Below are 20,271 nucleotides of genomic sequence, written 5' to 3' on the forward strand. Positions count from 1 at the left end.
TTTTCATATATTTGTTGTTAAGTAGGGTTTGATTGAAGCCTGTTGCAGACCTAATGTATAGTTGTCGATCATTTAGTGGGTAGATGAGGACTGCCAGACCCCATCAGTGCGTCTCCTTACAGCCCTCTTGTTATTCTGAACTTCATGGCTGTAGGACTCCTCAGTAATCCCTGGTTGTATCACCACCCAAATGTTAAGAGTGCAAAGAAGTGATTTAAACAGACCTTCAAATTCCCAGGGGTCAGGGAGAATCCTGACCTGTTCCTTGCTCTGGCACAAATCAAAAGCATTTGGAGACTGTGTTTTCCAGGTATTATCCTAATACTTTCTCATACACCAGCAACTGGAAGGGTAAAACCAAATTCTACTATATAGCTCACCTATCTTTGCCACCAAAATGGGCTTCTGAAAACTGTTGTACAGGGTATGAAACTCCAACTAAATTTTCAGTGGAGATCTTGTTAAATTCCTGCATGTTGGATTCATTACCTAACCAGTCCCTGACCAATGATAAGGGGAGGGGTTGTGGAAGCAAAATTTCTAGCTTTCAACCTTGGTTTTTGCTGGCTGGCAAGCTGGTGCATGTGTTTGAACCTCTGTATCATTTTCTGTCACACAGAGCAAATAATAAAATCTACTTTGTGGAATCAAATGTAATAATGTAAGGTGCATTGCAGAGCCTGACACATACTAAATGTTAAATAAAGGTTATTATTATTAATGGGGTTAGTTTTGGATCATAGATCAAGGTTTGAGCTAGAGCTTAGAATATGTTCAAATTCTTTTCTGCTCTTCTAGTGGGGAGTAAAATCGTTCTAGTATGCCCCTTATACTCATGTACAGATGTAGCCTCACTTTGTGCAGAAGATTTCAAATTGGCCCCTGATGTTGATTTTATATACAGCTCTTTGTAGAGTTTTAGTCCAGGAAATGAAAATGAGGAACATTTAACAAATAGACCCATCAAACCACTAAATTCCATATGAATTTTACCCAAAGCATAAATTGATTCAAGTTTGCTCAGACCTCGGCTTCAGTGAGCCCTTGACTGACATTTCTGCTTAAAACCTGACACCCTGCCAGAAAGCTTCTTTGGTTTGAATACAATGAAAAAAGTGACTTAATTCTAATATCAGACAGACCCAGCAGGGCCAGCAGTTGGTTTAGATTTTTTATTGTTCTAGAACTTGGCTTTCCAGGTGGTTTGCCTTGCACTGAGGATACAGTAAGCAGAGGCCCAAAAGGAGGACGTTTGGGGGGAATGAAATCACACCTCAGCTGCCTTTTTTCTCAGCGTCCTCCAAGTTGTGGTCTTTGAGGCCCAATCACTCTTGGTTTGAGTGGTGAGACTGATTTAATGCTGTGGCATTTTCTGGGTACCATCTAAGAAACTCTGGAAAGCTGCACCCCTCTTCACGCTCCCTCCAGCGCGCACCTTCCATGTGGAACCCTCTCCATGTGAAGAGTCTAAGGAGGTTAATGTGCATCCTTGATTAGAATACCCTTTCAAAACGCAAGTGTTACTGAGGAGAATAGTACATCAAGCTGTTGTTATTCCGTCAGTCCTTCCTTCCTTCCTTCATTTATTTATGCCCCACATACTTGTCAGAAATTACCCCATGCCTGACACTGTGCTATGAACGGAGAAGACAGTGATTAATTAACAAGGCAGACACAGTCCTTATAGTCCTAACGTGTTACATGGCACAGTCAAGTGGGGGAAAGGACATTAGACAGGCAAATAAATGAAAGGGTGATAAATGTGAAGCGGTCACCAGGAGAAGCCCCGAAAGACTAGGGGTTCGGCCTTGACTTTGTGTGCCCTGGGCCATCTGTCCCCATGGGTGAGCAGGCAGGGCGTGCTGCCAGCTCGGGACTCCAGAGTAACTTACTGAGGTCTCATTGCAGTGTCCCTCGTGTGGTCTCTGTCACAGCATCGTGTTGTAGGTGAGATCACCTTATAATGAAGCATTCCTGCACATTTCACCCTGGAGTAAACATAAGTCCAAGTTGAGGGAGAGAAAGAGAAAGAGGGGAGGGAAAGGAAGGAAAGGGAGAGAGAGGAGAGAGGAGAGACCCTGAGCAACTGGAGATGCAGGAAGAAGAGAGAGACAGAGTGTGTTTTTGTTCTGAATGAATATGATACCAAACACCCTTTCCCTGCCAGAGAAGAAACATGAGGGTGCAACTCAGGGCACCTGGGCTTGAGTTAAACTCCCATCATTCGCCAGTGCTGACCTTGGCAAGTCATTGAACTTTCATTGCCTTAGTCTCCTCATTTGCAAAAAGATATTTAATCACTACATTTTTCTCATTAGCTGAGTTGTTCTGTTGCATGAGTAAGATTAAACAAGTCAGTTCATATGAACAGTGCTTCCAAAACATTGAAATGGGTTAGCAAATACAAGTGGTTATAGTTTTATATAAAATTCAATATATGTATGTACAGTGGGTGCAAAGGACAGAATTTATACTTTTGGGTTGGCTTAGGCTCAAAGGATGGACTGAGGCTGTGAAACTCTGGGCTGCCCAGAAGGCAGGAATTCTAATATCCTTCTTCTCTCCTTCCTCTTCCTCACAATCTCCAAAGTGTATCTCCATGGTGCTCCTAACTTTGAGTGCTTTCAAGGTTCGTTTCACACTCATGCCTCACTGTCTCGGTACGTTTGCTATTGAGGGACCAGAGTCACTCAGGAAACCCGCCTCTTTCCCTCGCAGACATCCACGTGGATGTCACTTGACATGACCGTGCTGCCGTCCTTAGGCAGCTGAAGGAGACAGAATGCACTGCTGGCTGGGTAGACTCGCATTCTGCAAGGAAAGCCCCCTTAGAACACTGAACTCCTGACCCCTGTGGGAGAAAGAAGCTGCGATGTGAGGGAAGGAGGGTGGACTGGAGGGGGGGACATTGGTGAGAGCCCCACCTACCAAGCCCAGAAGAAAAGGCCGTCAACTCCAAGAATGGTTCTTTTACAAGCACCCTAGAAAGATGGTTGAGCTTTGGCTGCTAGTGCCTGGGGTGCCAGTGGAAGAACAGCCCTCCTGAGAAGCTTCCAGAAACCACATTTTCTGACATTTATAAACGGTATGGCTCTTTGGGAAAGGAAAGCTGCTTTACCTTTCTCTGCTTTAATACTGAAGTAATAGATTTTAAAACCACATAGGAAAAAAAGCATGAGGATATACATGGTAGATGTGATATAAAGAAGGCCACAGGTCAACCATGCCACCTACACCTGCACCCAGCACCCCCAGGGGAGCACCCAGCCTCAGAATGTCGCTGCCCCAGAGGGCTGTGACGCGGGGCGGCTTACCCACAGTGTGGGTGGGCTCAGTGCTCACCCGCCTACTCAAACCCCGGCCACCCCGTGCTCCTCCTCAGCATTATGCTAGTCAGAAGAGCAAGGGCTGGGGGTTGGGGGAGCAGGGTCAAGATCCCAGCCCCGTCACTTATTAACTGAATGATTTTGAACAGTTTCATTTTTTATCCTCTCTGAGTCTCAATATCCTCATCTGCAATGTGGAGATGATGGCATTCTTATTGGATAATACGAAGATTAAGTGAAAAATTGTGGCTAACGTACTTAGCCCTGCACCTGACATACAGCAGACGCTTAATCAGTAGTAGGTGTATTCATTCCTTCATCCACCATCTATTTTAGGGAGACAGAATGTCACAGTGTAATTTATCCCTCGCTTCTTTTTTTTTTGTAAACAGTAGATATAATTTAGACCTTTTCAAAATTTTTCCTTCTCTCCTCAAATGTGGCCTGTCTCGATCACCAAATGTTGCAAACCTGTATCCCAGGCCCTACCCCACCGCCACACACACACACACCTCCAGACCACTCCTCATCCTTTTGTCCCTGCCTGTTTTTTACCGTAATGTATCTAGTGTTTAGATTTGTTATCTATGGTTTGTCTCCTCCAGAAAGAACTGAAGTCCCCTGGGGGAATAGACATTTGTATGTAATATATATTTTTTTGCAACTAGAAAACAGCATGGCACACAGCAGTGCTCAATAAATATTCGTTGTATGAATTAAGGCCTTGGAACCATCAGTCTGGCCTGCCTGCAGAGCCGTTCCTGGCTTGTACTGATGTTTGTGACCTTTAGCAAATTACTCTCAGCCTCAGTTTTCTCCTCTGTAAGATACTGACAATGATCATTTCAAGCCCTAAGAATCAAGAGAATTAAATGGTATTATGTCTGTAAAGCAGTTGGCATAGCATCCAGGGCATGGTAACTTTTAACTGAATGAAACCTATTAAAACAAAAATTTTAAAAGCTCTCGATTTCCATGCTAGTGTAGACAGAGTGGCAAGGGATCATCTAGGCATTTCCAGAAACACCCACCCCTAGGTTATTCTGAACTCCCTTCCTCAAGGCATGAGTGAGCAGCCAGTAATGTGAATTCCACCTTCTTTCTTTGGCCCTCCAGCTGCCAACTTCCCCTGAATCACAGACAGCACGAAGGCCAGTAACAAAATCCAGAAGTCATCACGGGTATTTGACTCCATCATGTGTATGATATGACTGGCGCTGGGATCAGGACTTGTTACCAACACAAACCTGTCAGGAGCAAACAGTAGAGTTCCCATGGGTCTGTTCTGTGGTGGGAGTCAAAGCAATTACTGATCTCAAGGAGTTTATGATCCAAAACATTTTCCAGAGAGGACCAAAGAGCCCCATGCCAGCAGACATTACCATTTACAAACGTGTGTGTGCACATCGACTGTGGCAGTAGAAACTGGGAATATGCAAAAACCAGCTGGCTTTCCAGCTCATTCTACTGGGCCACTGTTTCCTAGATTCCCTCCCCCTAATATGAAACATTGAAGGCAGACTGATGTAATGAATTAAAAATGAAGCTGGCAGGAGGACTGAGTTCAAGTCTCAGCTCTCCTATGTGTCTTTGGGCAAGACACTGGGTGTGTCTGTACCCGACAATAATTATTATACAGTTAATGTTTGCATGTTTACTATGTGCCAGGTACTTCATACATATTGGTCATTTGTTCAACTTTTCTTTGTTAAGCTAAAGTTTGTTGAGAGTTAGACTCACACCAGGCATTGCTGATCTAACAGTGAACAAGACAGCTCAACATCTTTCATTGAGAATAAGTCATCCATCACACATATATTTGATCATTATTATTTATTCACTCATTCAAAAAAACATGTATAAAGTCTCCTACTGCTCAATCAATGAACTGTGGTCAGTGTCACAAAGGAAAAGTGTCAGATGTTCTCCGGAGAGCTTCGCCTGGAAGGGTGGGGAAACTGGTTTCATCTGCAAACCCAGCCACAAGCGCCAAGGAGAAAGGACTTTTGAATTACAGAACAGAAGAGTGAGTGACAGTGTGCTGTCATATTTTTCAGGTGAAACTGAGGCTTTGGTCAGGTAACTTGTCCAAGGAACCACAATTAATATTTGCTGGACCCCAGATTTGACCCCAATTTTTCTAACTCCAAAATGGGTGGTCTTCCCATTAGGCTGGTGTTGGTAAGTTGCCACTGATGGCTTTTGCAAAATCTGTGTGCTGGGGTTCTACCCAGAGATCCTGATTCACTTGGTACAGATGGAGCATAGTGGGTGATAGTTTAAAAGAGCTCCCCCAAGTGATTTGGATACACAACTCAAATAACCCCACTGTTTCTGCTGTTCTGCTTCAGAGCTCAGTGACAGCACAACACCAAGGGAGAGGACAGGGTTCGCCCGTATCGCTGACCCCCTGCAGGATCTAAGAGAAGTCTCCTATTCTCTGGTCCTGGCACCTCACGGGGCTGTGACTACATCGGTGCGTCTAGCCCCCACTGCACAGGAGAGTCACTAGAACACTTTAAAACTCTTTCATCTTCCCCAGCTGCTCCAAACCGTGACACCAGAGTCTCTGGGGCAAGAGCCCAGGCATAGGTATTTACTAGGAGTTCTTCTGTGATCTTTCACGAGATGATCTCCCTCTGAGTTGGAAGTCCTCTGTGTCTGTGAAATCCTTTATCCTCTTTCCCGATGACCGAGGGCGACACGACGGAAGCCGCACTGAGGGGATGGGGGCGGGGAGACGAGGGGCTGATGCGTTGCCAAAACTCACTGCTGCACTCCAGCAGTGTTTTCGTGAAAATAGTGACTTTTTTTTTTCTGATCGATTTATGTGACAGTTGGAAAGCAGCTCCCAGAACAGGCTGTTCCACCCCGCAGTACTATTAAGATAAATACGGGCGCGGGCCTTCAGCTCCTGCGTCTGTCTGTGTAAACGAGGCTTAAGAGGCCGTGAAAGCCAGAGGCTCGAGGGAAACCAGAGGAGAGGAAGTGTTTTTGGAGGCACAGGAATGGAAAGGGGAAAAGGACAGGACGTTGCTAAGAGACAATGTCAAGCTGGGCCATGGGATTAGCAGCCAGTATCAAAGCAAGGCCTTCTTAATGGTATGTTCTTCCAGTAGGGCCTTTTCCAAGTGCTGGTGGAGGGGCAGATCACCAATGCAATTCCATTCCAAATCGGGCACGAAAGTCTCCTTTCCTTCTTGGGAGCACCAAAATATTAGGCGAAAATTAAGTGATTTAAATATGTATATATACATAGATCTTCTAGCTTGGTGTAGGGTGAAACGGATTCATTACCGTGGAACGTCTCAGTCTGTAACATGCTAATGAGCACTGAGAATCACTGAGAGGTACAAATAGCTTGCAGCATAAGCTGGAATTATTTGCAGCCTTTCATTTAGAGAGGAGAGCTTTCCAAGACATGTTTGAGAAGCCCTCGTATAAAAAGCTACTATTTATAATATCTACTGTTACCGCTTAGAGTTTTATGTGAATTACTTCTTATGATCTAAGCTGCAACTTTATGAGTTAGGCACTTTTGTTTCCTTCTTTACACAGGTGGAGAAATGAAGGCATTGAGATAACAAGTACTTACCCAAGATGACAAAGCTAGTGAGGAATGAAAGGAACTTGGGCTCTGGTGTTAAAATGATATGTATTCAAATCCTAGTTCTGCCATTTGCTGGATGGACACATTTAGACAGTTACTTAACCTCTCTGAGCCTTGGTTTTGGGGAGAATAAAATGTACCTTATAGAATTGCTGAGATTAAAGATACACCATATAAAGCACATAGTAAGTGCCCTTAAATGACTATGGATATCATCATAATCATCATTGACATCTTATGTGTAAAGTTAAAAGAGTGAGTTTAGAACTGGTGTCTGAAAAGAAAATGTGTTTCGGTTAAATCAAATAGGCAATAGGGCCTGACATGTAATAGGGTCAATAAATGATAAACTGTTCCAAAGAAATGGAAAATTCTCCTGCTATTCTCCGGGCTGAACTTGCTTATTCTTAATCACCAGCAGGCAAAGGAACATCCTCCTTCGGAGTTTGTGGGGGGCCCTGGGGAAAGATTCTCCTAGAGATAAGGGGCTTGGAGAAAATGGAGTTCCATTTGGCTGGTCATAAGAATCCTTGAGGAGCTTCTTGAGTCAGACTTATAAGCCTGGGCCTGGAAATTCTGAGTGCACAGGTCTGTGATGGTCCCTGTGAATGTTTATCTTATGGATCTTCCAGCTGATTCTGATTACCAGCCTGCTTTTAAACCACTGGACTCCATGAAAGCTTGGAGAACTTTCCTATGAGTTACCAGCAAGGAATCGGAGCCTGGTATAATTATTTTTGGAATCCAGAGAGTTTGTGGCCTTCCCTTGTTGAAGTACCTGGCAGCTTTCAAACACCTTGGCATTGAAGGGACAAGGTTTTGTGGCTGGTACAGTGGCTTGGATAAGTGGTTTGTGTGGTGATAAAAGCAGAAGCCTGGACATCAGGCAGGCCTCAGTTCAAATCCTGGTGCTGGGGAGGGGCAAGACAAGACCCCAGAAAGCCATGAACAATAGGTCATGATATTCTGAGTAGTTATTGTCTGCACCATCACCTTTAGTATACGAGGGAGAAACCAGGCTGGAGGAGTGAAATCCTGAATTACATTTTAGTAGTTATTTTAAAGACAATAGGAAACAAAAATCTTCTAGTATTGTTGTGTACTGTTGCATTTTTCTTTTCTTGAGTAGCATGCAGGTGAGTAGCTTATTAACATCTGGCTTTCAATTAATCTTGATTTCTCCATCAAGTAAATCTAACACTCACTGTAGAATGTATTTCATGTTTTAAAGTGATTTGAGCATCTTAAATATTTACACCAGCCTTTTTTTCTTAGAGGCAAAAAAAGGCTAACCTTGGCTACTAGTATCAGCTTATAATCTTAACATACTGATACATTTCATATTTGAAAGTAAATTTCTTTGTTCAGATACCAGTGTAATAGAGTACATATTATAAAAAGTAGGTTAATCCTCCTTTCAAATTGTGTAATCAGAGGCAGTAACCTTAAATTTCCTGAATCTCCATTTCTTCATCTCTAACTTAGGGATAATGGTAGTACCCATTTTAATGGGTTGCTAGGGGCATTAAGTCAGAGAACTCATATCAAGTACTGGTAAAAGGTTGGCTTATAGGGAAGATGCACACAACAGTAGCTTCACTATCACTGTTTTGTCCCAGTTCAGCTTCCTTATTATCTGCATGACTGTGGGCAAGTAACCGTGCCACTCTAAGCCTCATTTTCTTCATCCATGAAATAGAAATAATTCTGTCTTCTCACAATGTTCTTGTAAATAGTAACCTGGGAACTGCTGCCTGTGAAACATCTGGCACCATGCTTGGCATATCACAAGAACTAATGAATGCTGGTTAATGCCATTTGCAAAATTGATATTCTTTGTATTTGGCTCTCTTAAGTCATTCATTCATTCAAAAACACGTATCAGGACCCCCTAATACAGATGTACCTTGAAGGTATGAGGTCACCTTTTTCTCTTCTGAAGGAGGCCATCTCAGGATGAGGCAGGGTCCAGGAGGCAGGTGCTGGGAAGCCAGTCCTGTACCCAGCAAGTCCATAGCCCCTCTGCCAGTGGGGTGACGTCAGGTGTGAGGGCAAGCCAAACCTCTGCCACCATCTCCAGTAGGTTACAGTCTTTCCCCCATCACTGTTACCTGCCACCATGTGCTGTACAGGGTACTGAAGATGGGGTGATAAACTAATAAGCGTGGCCTCTGCCTTCACAGAGGTTCTAACTTAGAGAAGGGACTCCCCCTTCTCTTGCAGAGCAAAGGCTTAAAGTGAGGAGGATGTTCAGCAGTGGTCTAGAGAGGGGAGAGAGAAAATGACAGGTGTAAAGAACTAAAAGTAAGTGTGGCTGCAACATGACAGGGAGAAGGGCTGTGGAGAAAAATGCAGTCGGAGGGCTAGTCCCGGGTTTGACAGGCAGTGTCCCCACAGCCATGACAAGAGCATTGGGAGCCCATTGAAGGGCTCTGAGCAGGTGCTGACATGATCAGATGTGGGTTTTAGAAAGACTCGTGCTTCACAGTGGGGAAAATAATGTGTGTGTGGAGTGGGGTGGAGGAGGAATACTGACGTTTTCTTATGTCTGATGCCACAATACTTGCTGCATCCTTTCGGGGTGAACCCGGGGCAGTGGGACAGGTAGGAGAGCTGGGGAACGTAATGTCAAACGTGGCTGTCACAGACCAGGCCAAGGTGCTAAATGGAAACACCACACGTGACTGTTGTGGAAGGCAGTTTCTAAGATGGTTGCCAATAGTCCCTAGCTCCTGGAACTCATGCCCTGTGTAGTCCCCTCCCTTCGAGTGTGGGCTGGGTCTGGTGACTTCCTTCCAACAAATAGATTACAGCAGAAGGAATGAGATGGCACTTCCCTGATTAGATCGCAAGAGCCTGTGATTGCGTCTTGCTGTGGCTCTCTTGCTTGTTCTTACGAAGCTCCGTGTGGAGAGGCTCATGTAGCGGGGACGTGAGGACTGCCTCCAGTGACAGGTCAGTGCTGATTAGAGGCCTTCATCCCACCACCCACGGGAACTGCAGTTGCCAACAGCCACTGAGTGCGCTTGGAAGCAGATCCTGCCTCGATCCGGAGGCCTGTGCCTCTGACTGGCCCCTTGATTATGGTCTGTGAGAGACCTTGAGGACTCTGTTAAGCTGCGCTTGGCTTCCTGACCCTCAGAAACAATGAGATAAAAAATGTGTGCTGTCGTAAGTCACTCAGGTTCAGGCTATGTTGTTACACAGAACACAGAACTAAGACACTGTTATGTGATATCACAGAAGGCAACAGAGGACACAGTATTGAGAAGGGGGAGTGACAAGCATTGTCATAACCAAGGGTGAGAAGGACAAAGAAAGCATTGAATCTGACAAGCAAGCAGTGTGAATAAGGGCAGAAAGGGTGGGCGTCAGGCTTCCATAGGTGTATACATAAATCCTGTGTAATGCAGCCAAATTTAGACTCCAAACACTGCCGCAGGTGGGAAGTATGACATTTTGAAGAGGAATAAGCAATCTGGTTTTGCTGTTTTACTCACATTTTGGCCTCAATCTTATCCTGTGCTTCTAAAAACTCTCCTAAAGGCATCTATTAATGAATTCAACATTTGTCTTTGCAGAGCCAATCCAAGTTCTTCCATCCCCTTCTCTGGACTCTGTTCCCAGTGATTCGCTCCCTAGACCCTTAAAGTGCATCTTTTCTACACATTATCTGTTGTCTCTGGAACAGATTTGGGAACAAAATGAAAAATCTGCACATGGTGGCCTAGATGTGAACTCAGAGGCTGACTAGAATCAAGTTCAGGTGCTCCCCTTGCTTGAGTTTCTTACCTGTATAAGATTCTGTTGCTATGTGGCACTCCATGCACTTCCACTTCTTCCAGCTTAAACTGTTCCCAGTTAGCACAAACCAGGGGGAATATCAAAGAGTTTGGCATCAACACTTAATTGCTCTGTGGCTTTGAGGAAATGACTTAATCTTTCTAAGCCTCAGTTTCCTTTACTGCAAAATGTGGGGAGCAGTACCTTTCTCTTGGGGTTGTTTTGAGGAGGGTGAAAGGAACTACTGTGTAGAAGGTGCTGAGCAAGGGCTTGGCACAAACCCTGTTCTGAACCCCTTGTTGATGTGAAACCCTTCTCCAGCTTTCTTACCTGCATGGCAAATCCAAAGCCACTCTACAGGCTGCCAGGCCAGCCGCCCGAGACATGTCATAAATAGCCTAGGGAGGCAATTTGCTTTCAAAGAGAAACAGGCAGAGGGAATGAAAACAAGACAACCAGCAGTGAGCCCAGCCCAGCCTTGAGCCAGGACAGTTTGGCACTTGGCAGCCTCAGCACGAGAGGTGCACCGCCCAGAGACCATGTTTCTGCAGGACCTCACAAGCTCTGGTCTGTCCTGAAATGCTGCGTTTGTAGGGAAGATATGCAGGGGTTGCCCCACAGCACCTGTGCCAGCCTATTCCAAACCAACAATTGCCTGAAATTACCTTGCTCTAATTTTTCCATGCCACTGAGGCCCACACTTCCCTCTGTCAACAGAATTTGTTTTCTCTCTTTAATTTTCTCTCCCGGAGGGTAGAGGAGATGCAGGAGCTTCCTGAGAAAACAATTCAGGACGCTAACCAGCTGCTGGCAGCATGGTTATATCACTGGAAGTTGGTAAATGATGTGGTATCGGCTGCTGACAAATGGATTCCCACACGGGAGCCTTCACCGTGATATTTATTTCTGTGTGTGCTTTCTGGAAGACAGCTTCGGGGTTCCTGGAACATAGATGTTGGCCTCCTGCCTTCGATGCTATGTAGTTGGCTGTGTTTCACCCTGTTTTACAGGTAATTGATCACCTTTTTAGAGAGGTCTACCCCGAAAACCCTCTCTAAGCAGCCCTTTTTCTCCATCCCCTGCATGGTTAGTTGCTAACTCACTAACTTGAGGAATTGTTTTTAGCACTATCCGACGTCATGCCCTTTACCTATATTTATTCTAGTAGTTGTCCATGCTCCCCACTAGACTGCAGCTCAGTGTGACCAGGAACTTCATCCAACCCACTTATCTCTATCTTTATGCACTCTGTGAGGAAGGGATGATTATTACCATCCCCAGCTTAGAGATGAGGAAACTGAGGCTCAAATAGAACAGATAGGTCTCTCAACCTCATAGAACTAGTTAATGGTGGACTGAGAACTTAAATCAGGGAATGTGACTTGCTTTGTCCAGTATAGGAGCCAGACGTCACATGAGGCTATTGAGCACCTGAATTGTGGCTAGTCCAGACTGAAATGTACTGTAAGTGTAAAGTACATGCTGGATTTGGAAGACACATTGATTATATGATAACATTGCAGGTTTTTGATATATTGGATTAAATAAAATAGAATAGTAAGATTAATTTCACCTGTTTCTTTTTACTTTTTAAAATGTAGCTACTAGAAGATTTAAAATTTGATATAGGCTCAAGTTGTATTTCTATTGGACTGCCTTGGTCTGTATTTTTAATCATTTCACATAGTAACACCTGAAATGTTAGACTTGACCTCATACCACTATTAGTGGTAATAATAATAAAACTCAGACAGCCATCCAATTTAGGAGTTGCTTTTCTGCCTTCTAAAACAAAAGAAAACAAAAACAGTTGCTCTGTAACTTACCTACTTCAGGTGCCTATTCTGTGTAGACTGCAGTGCAAGGTACCTCTTGATGCATTTAGAACTTGATTTAGTCAGGAGGTTAGAGAAACCTAACCTGAGCTCCCAGAGGAGGCAAAGAGGTTGGCAGAATCTTGGGTTGCTCATATGTGAGAATGAAGAACACTGCCAGAGATGGGATTCAGCATTTTCTCTCCCCCTCTCTCAGTTCCACCTCTTTCCGAGCGTTGGCTCCATTTCCTCAGTCAGCTCCCTCCCCTGGCCGGAGACAAGGCTGATGGCAGCTTTCAGACCCACTTCTTCCTAGTTTCATCACCAGAGTGAAAGAGGGGCCTCTGTTCGCTCCAAACAGTACTCTCATGTGCTTAAGTGGGTCATGTGTGCATCTCTTAGACCAGTCATGGCTGGGGCATGGTGATTGTCCCAGCTGGGTCACGTGCTCCTCCTGTAATCAGGTAGTGGGTTAAACGAATGGGCAACCCCTGCTGGAGCAAAAAGCTGTGGGAGGACTAGTTCCCAGATTAAAGAGAATTCTTTTTTGAGCAGACAGAATGACAAATTTACAGTGTCTTTTGGATGCCATTGTCTTCTCTATAGGAATGAATTTGAGAAATTGTAAAAATCTCCGTGAAAATAAAGATGAAGCAGCTGCTGCTGAAGCTGCAAGGTATTAGAACACTTTAACAGAAAAGTAAAAAAATCGAAGTATTTTTGTTGGTGGTATAAAGGGAATATATAAGCAGACTCAAAAAGCAATGTCCTTTTAAAAGTGCCTACCGTTGTTCCTTATGCTGCCCGTGTTCAAGCCAGCCATCCTGAATGCAGAGGTACTGGAGCAATGAGTGTGCTTGACCACTTTTGGGATATCGCTCCTCTTGTGATGAGTACTAGCAGCAAAGAACAGAATTAAACAGAGTTCTGGTCCACTAGATGCACAGTCTCATCTAGGTAACATGTTCTGTTCAGTGTGTCCCTGAAAATTCCTTTAGAGAAACTGAAAACTATCCTACTTACAGTCAAATTGTTTACCTTTTTCTTAGAAGAGAGACTCCATTGGTTCTTGCACACACACAAAAAATGTGCTTCCTCTTCATTTGGGGTTCACTGTTCCCCCCTTTTCAGCTTTATGCTATGAATCTCTCAGCTTATTGTCTTTTTACCACCACCTCTAATATCCAAGGGCATATCCTCATCCTGTTACATAGTCTTGGGAGTCACGTTTGGACACATTTCATTAAAGTTGAGAAAGTTGGGCTTCAGGATTTGAAACATGATTAGAGTTGAATATGCAGAAACTGGAGATCTTAGAGTATGTTATAAGGCAGTCTATCCCTGTGCAGAGTACCCGAGCATATCTTGAACTACATATGTATCTTTGTCTCTACTAGCTTCAAAAAGAGATGTCTTTACAAGTATGTGCCCACATTCATTATTTGTTCTTTATTTTTGGAAAGATGAGGTATGAGTTTACTCTCTTGTTTTCTTTCTGAGTGTTCAGTTTCATGAAGACAAAGGGATGAAATTCTAGCTTTTCAGCTCAGAAGGAATGGTCTTGTCTAAACTATAAGGGCAGAAAGAGCTGTTCTTTGCTGTGCATGCCTGAAGCATTATGAAAATAAGAGTCAGGTTTCTTGGCTGGGAAGACCTTATTTGGGGGAAAAGGGCTGGGGAACGAGATTGTCTTAGGAGGTAACTCAGGCCTATTATACATTGTACATAATCGTCATATTCTGAGGAAACCTATGAGCTTCTGTTTCCACTACCTCATCTTCACCATGCTTCATGGAGGCCAAAGATAGGTGGGCACAAGAGACAGCCTTTACATAAGTAACTTTAAATTCGTTTCCTTTAGAGGTTTTGTCTGTACCAATCCTCATTATACAGTCTTTCTGATTTGGGGCAAATTGATGCTTTATACAAATCATTAAAAATTAGTTCTCTAAAGTATGTAGCCTCTTTGGCATGAGGATCAGTAGAGACATCTTAAAAAGTGAGGAATGGGGGTTGGGTGACATGTTTTCTTCCCTGGCAGCTTTCATGTTCAATTACATCTGTAAATTAAACATTTTTACCCTTCTCATTTTAACTCCCAGCCAACTAGTGTCTTGCCTTTCTGGCACAAGAGGCAAATCTACATGTCTAGCTTTGCAGGTAATGGTGACTCATTGTTGTAACTGAATGGGAGGGGAAAAAACACACAAAAAAGCTCTCCTTCTTACTGCAGAACACAGAATGTCATTTATGGAACAGTCAGTAATTTCTAGTTAAACACTGCCAGTTTCATCTTAAAGGGACCGTTACATGGTTTTGCTTTTGTGCATTTATGATTTTTATATCTGAGGTTATTTCAGAGCATAGAAAAGGAATGAAGTAGATCATCCATACAAATAGCCAAGTGTCCCCTTGTAATGATTTGCCTGTGTAAAATGATGGCTATGGGAGATTAATGGTCAGGAGATTTAAAAATCCACTTCACAGTATTTCTTGAACTGCTCATTTTAATTTCAAGCACTGAAAAGAACCAGAGCCTTTAGCAATAAAATTCTTAGTTATGTTTTCTGTTCTAATTCAGATATTTTTCCTATTATATGAAATAGAAGTTTTCTTCTCCTAGGATGTGCCCAACAACTTGACCTTGATGCTTTGCATGTCTGGAAAACAACTTGTGTATCTGTATACAGAACTGAAAGGAAAAATAATTTGGTATTAAATGATGAAGACTTTTTTCCCAATAAGGAAGTACTGACTCAAGTGAATCACAGTTATCAGTGACTTCCTAAGTATAGGCCAGGGCCAGGGGATTCAGGAATCAGGGTGCCTTGTCCTGCCACCCGCTCGCAGCCTTAGTACATGCTGTTCCTTCTACTTACAACTCCCTCTTACTCTCATTTTCTGGAAATCTCCTACTCATCATCCCTCCATTTAATATCACTTTCCTGACACTGCCTGGCTAATTTTAGTCCTCATGGAATCCTGTAATTTTTCTTGTGAAAAGTGTTAATTCATGCATCAGGTAAGTATTTATGGTCTTTACTGGTTCAAGCACTTTTTGGTAGGGGTAGCTACAGGGCCTAGCAATGTGTCCAACACATTGTAGGTACTCTATAAATAATTTGTTGAAGGAATCAGTTGTTCACTGACGTTCCCTTTAATCCTGGGGCAGTGATTCTTAATCATAGAAATAACTAAGAAATGGGTCCACAAGAACTCAGATACACTTTAGAGGTCAAATTGTCCATCCTCTGCCTCACAGTCTGACCTTGTGAATATTCAAAACTTTCTAACCCTTAAACTAGGCTTTGATGATCTCTGCCAAGGGTATCATCTCTTCCCGGTATTGTGTCCAGTGGGCTCTAAGAGCTGTCCGTGGGTACTGGTGCCTATGTCAGCCAGTCTTCAAGATGGTGCCCAGTGATCCTCACCTCATTTTATTCACTCTTTTGCATATTTGCCTCCCATATTGAATCAGGGCTGGCCTGTGCTGACTTTTAAGGCTTGTGTGTGACTTTGAGGCAGGCCATAAAAGGCATGGCAGCTCCCACCTGAGTCCCTTGGATAACTTACTTTGGCCAAATCCCCCCACAGCACTGGATGACGTACAACCAGCCTCAAGGAAAGGCACCTTTGGAAAGAAATCGAGGCCTCTGCCAGCACCTTCTTGTAGCCAGGTGGATGAACTGCCTGGGAGGTGGGTCTTCCAGCTCCAGAGTTACTTACGAATAGTAAGTTCATGGTTTCATGACCCAAATAGAAGCTGAAATACAATGGAGGTGCTTTCACATGCTTTATACCTTGTCGAAATTCTCTCCAAAATATAGAAAGGCAGGAAAGTTGTTGTGACCCATGAAATGTTGGTGGAAAAATTAGACTTTGAATACTCATTGCATCTAGAGTAATGCAATAAATTTCTTATTCCCTTTCAAATAACATCAGCTTCTTGGGCTAATTGCCAGTTTCAAAAACCTCAGTCCAATCAGCAGGCCTGTTGTTATATTTTTCACACTTTCTAATGCTAAGAATACTTCCGCCAGAGTTGGCCATATGAATCCTTCTTCACTTGGTTAACTAGGCTCTAAAATTTCCCTTCAAGATACGTTTCATTTATCCACACTTCATGCACCTGATGTATAGTCCAAACACAGCTGTGAACAGAGGAATAAACTTTACCTCATGGAAGACAACCCAAAGCCCCTTATTCCATTAGTCATGGTGGAAACTGGGCTAATCTACCCTTGGCATGAGTTGTTGGGATGCCGCCTCACACCCTGCACATTTAGTCTCATTTTTGCATCGCTGAGGACTCCACCCTCCATTTCATTTTTATCCTTTTTACCAAGCGGTTACACTTCCTTGTCATCGAGGCTGCTTTGTCAAGGATGTTGTGGCCACCCTGGTGTCTCTTAGAACCCAAGTTATACCCCAAGCTTCAGGGTCATCAGTTAATTTTTTTATAGTTTTATCTTTATTTTCTTGGAAAATAATAAATGCTCCTTGTAAAGATAAATACCAAATGACACATAAATATTTAAAGAGAAAAATACTTACTATCTCCCCATGGTTAACAGCTTTGGGTCCATATCTTTCAAGCTTTTTCTCTTTTTGCCTTTTGTGATTAAGCATATATACAGAGAAATAATTTTATGCAAATAGAGTCATTTAATAAACAGTATTATTTAACTTTGTAAAAATCTGTCAATAATACACTGTGGGCATAGTTAGATAATAGTGATGACTTACTTCTATTGAGTTATTCAGGTGCCAGACTTCTTGCTAAACACTTTACAGAATCATGTCACAAACCTCTGACAGCAGTGCTCTGAGACTAGTGGTATCAGTATCCCCGTTTTATAGATGGGGAAACTGAGACTTAGGGAATGTCAGTGGGTTACCTGAAGCCACACAGCTCGCTGGAGGCGAGCTTGCATTCAGTCTACTTACGCGCTTCAGAGTCTGAACTCTAAGCTACCACCTGGGTCTGTGCTCACAAATCCCACTCTGACTCTGCTGAGCAGTGTTTGGTACCGACTACCTTCAAACTTGCCACCGTCCTGCCCTGGCTGTCTGCGCTCCGTCCCATTTCCCTTTCCTCTCATGTGTACCCCTCTCATTTACCAGACCCTCTGACACTTTCCCAAGCTGCTTATATCCCTTCTTGTGGATTCTAAAGCACATTTCCCTTCTCTCAAGACGTATTTTGACTCTGATAAACTGGTTCTATGTTGTTTTTGACAATGATAGGGGAGGGCTGGGGCTGAATACAATTTAGGGATCCTATTTGTGAGGTCTGCAAGTCCTGTTATGTTAGAAATAGGCATATTTAAAGAATAACGTTCCCTCTCCCACCCCCACTCTTACTTTAATTCTGCATGTTCCTAGCTGGGTTCATGGTCTCTTCCTGAACTTTCACTAACAGTGCCTTGGGTATGTCCACGCAGTTCTTAAATCCTCCGAAGAAAGAGAAAACAAGCATCATTATATGTGGGCTAGAGGGAGAATGGAGGGAACTGGGGCCCAAGGAGGGAAACCCGCTGGGCTTGGTTTATGGACTGGGAGGCCATGGTAATGACCTGTTGCTCTCCCAGATCTGTACTGCGTGTCATGATCCGAGGGCACTCCCAACATCAAACAGTCATTAGCCTGGGAGAGCCTGCTGTCCGAGAATTAAACCTAACCCCTCAGAGAGGGCAGCATTCTAGGCTTCACTGTTGGCACAGAGCAGAGTGGGAAGCAATAGACCATCAAAGCAAAGCAACATCGAGACTTTGGAAATGGTGGCTTCACCACTGACTTGGTGGCAGAGAGCCCTGGGCTCTTCCCGCAGCAAGCTCTCTTTCTTTGTAAGTGGCAGTTGGGTTGCTGCCTCTGAACCATCGCATCTCAGTTCCATTGCCAGACAGTCTTTGTAAAGTAGCATGCATCACACAGCATGTAGAACTGACTATTTTTTCACTGTTACCATTAAGATAAAGGTGTCCATCAGGAGGAGGTGATGCAGATGTAGCCAGTAGTATGACTGAATACCCGCTGCTATTGACAAGTCATGGCTATCCAGAGTAATGCCTATAGAAGGATTCTGTGGTCATTTCCAGGTTCAATCAGAAAGAGTACCATGGCTCACCAGTAATGTTTACAGTGGGCATGGGAAAGCACAGGAGCACATAAATTACGTACTTGCCATATGAGTAGGTGGTGGAGCACTATCAGACTGCGTGCAGGCTCAGCTCTGCCACCTTCTAACTAGAAGTTAAACTATGTGCAATTGACCTAATTTTCAGAGCCTCAGTTTTCCTGCATATGCAATGGGAATTTTACCTCTTGGTTATTGTTTGGAATGGTAAGATTCTTATTAAGGTGTCTGGAACATAAAACTTCTCAAAATTGGCAACTATCCAGATGTATCTCTCAGGGTTGTGGCATCATAGAAATATCCAAGGAAAAAAGCAAGTATGTGTGATGATCTTGTTAAATTTAGTACTGATATTTGAAGATGTTTTATCTCTGTGCCTCTTCTTTTGCGGCTGACTGGCTTTAGTACCATAGGTGACCATGCGTTCAGTTTTCAGATGTGTGCTGCCATGAACAGGAATTGGGACTCGACTCCAAACTCCTACCTGTTTTCTTCATTGTAAAACCTGATATTCAGTAACATGGCTCTCATACTCTAAGGACTACCATTTAATTTTTTATTTATTTATGTGCCCTTGGACAGATTATTTAATGGTGCTGAGACTTACTTTCTTGCTATTAAATGGGCATAATATTTACTTTACAGGGTTATTATGAGGTTTCACTTAGATAATTTTTGTGATAGTTACAGAGGCATCATTATTTTAGGTTTTATTAGTATATCATAATTATCATTCTCTTCATGCCTATAGCTTCTAATTTTAGTTGGACTAGAGGAACAATTGAAAACAAATATGAAAAGATTACCTAAAACTCACAATAATGGTAGGAGTTGCTATTTTCTGAGGTCCACTCAGTACCAGGAACTAGATTACTTCACACCTTATCTAATGGTAGGGCTGCCAGATAAAATACAGGCTGTCCCCTTAAATTTTAATTTTAATTTCATGTAATTAATATTTTTAGTATAAGTATATCTCAAATATTGCATAGGACATACTTAAAATAAAAATTATTTATCATTATATGAAAACCAAACTTAACTGGGCATTAGGGTTTTAACTAAATGATAACTTTAATCATTGTTTGCTGCGAGTATTAAGAGTGAATAAATCTTATGCACTTGGAAGAGTGATAGAGCATTGCTCACACAGTAAGTGGTCAATAAATGGTAGTAATTAGAAAGACAATGCAGTATAAGGTTATGGAGGCTGGCGCTGGACCTAGACTTCCTGTGCCAAATCCCACCTGGGCCCCTTACACTTGGGTGGCCTTCGACAAATACTCCATCCCTGCCTGTCTCCATCTCCTCAGGCATAAAGTGAGAATGACAGGCTTTTCCTCATAGAACTGTTCTGAGTGTCACTGAGTTAATACTTCGGAAGGTTTCAGAATTGCACTCAAAGCAAAGAAAGTGGTAAAAAAAAAAATTGACAGGTATTATGATGTTACTGTTGGTATACTCATCTGTCAGCCTATTTGACCCTAATATTTGAATATTATTGCTTACTGTAATAAAGGTATGAATATCTATATTCTACCAAAAAGGTTTCAGGCAGTAAGGCAGGTGTTTCCTCATCCCCATTGCATCAAGTGTGTATCC

At 43.1% G+C, this 20,271-nt stretch overlaps 1 protein-coding gene across 11 annotated transcripts in view; it reads right to left on the minus strand.

Moving 5' to 3' along the window:
- Positions 1-20,271, minus strand: part of LOC118908344 (uncharacterized) — a 290,358-nt gene that overhangs the window by 51,784 nt on the left and 218,303 nt on the right. For 6 of the 11 annotated variants that reach the window (XR_008999331.1, XR_008999333.1, XR_008999329.1 and 3 more), the window contains 2 exons: positions 17,088-17,145; positions 12,709-15,225 (listed from right to left, as the gene is read on the minus strand). The exons of 1 other annotated variant lie outside the window; for it this stretch is intronic. The gene's annotated coding sequence lies outside the window, so the exon portion shown is untranslated. Of the gene's footprint in view, positions 1-4,401; positions 4,574-12,708; positions 17,146-17,897; positions 17,988-20,271 lie in introns of those variants that run through there. 4 more of the 11 variants (XR_008999324.1, XR_008999340.1, XR_008999322.1 and 1 more) reach the window with 4 other exon arrangements.

This window comes from Manis pentadactyla, chromosome 1 (assembly GCF_030020395.1).
Source record: "Manis pentadactyla isolate mManPen7 chromosome 1, mManPen7.hap1, whole genome shotgun sequence".
NCBI classification, from domain to species: Eukaryota; Metazoa; Chordata; class Mammalia; order Pholidota; family Manidae; genus Manis; species Manis pentadactyla.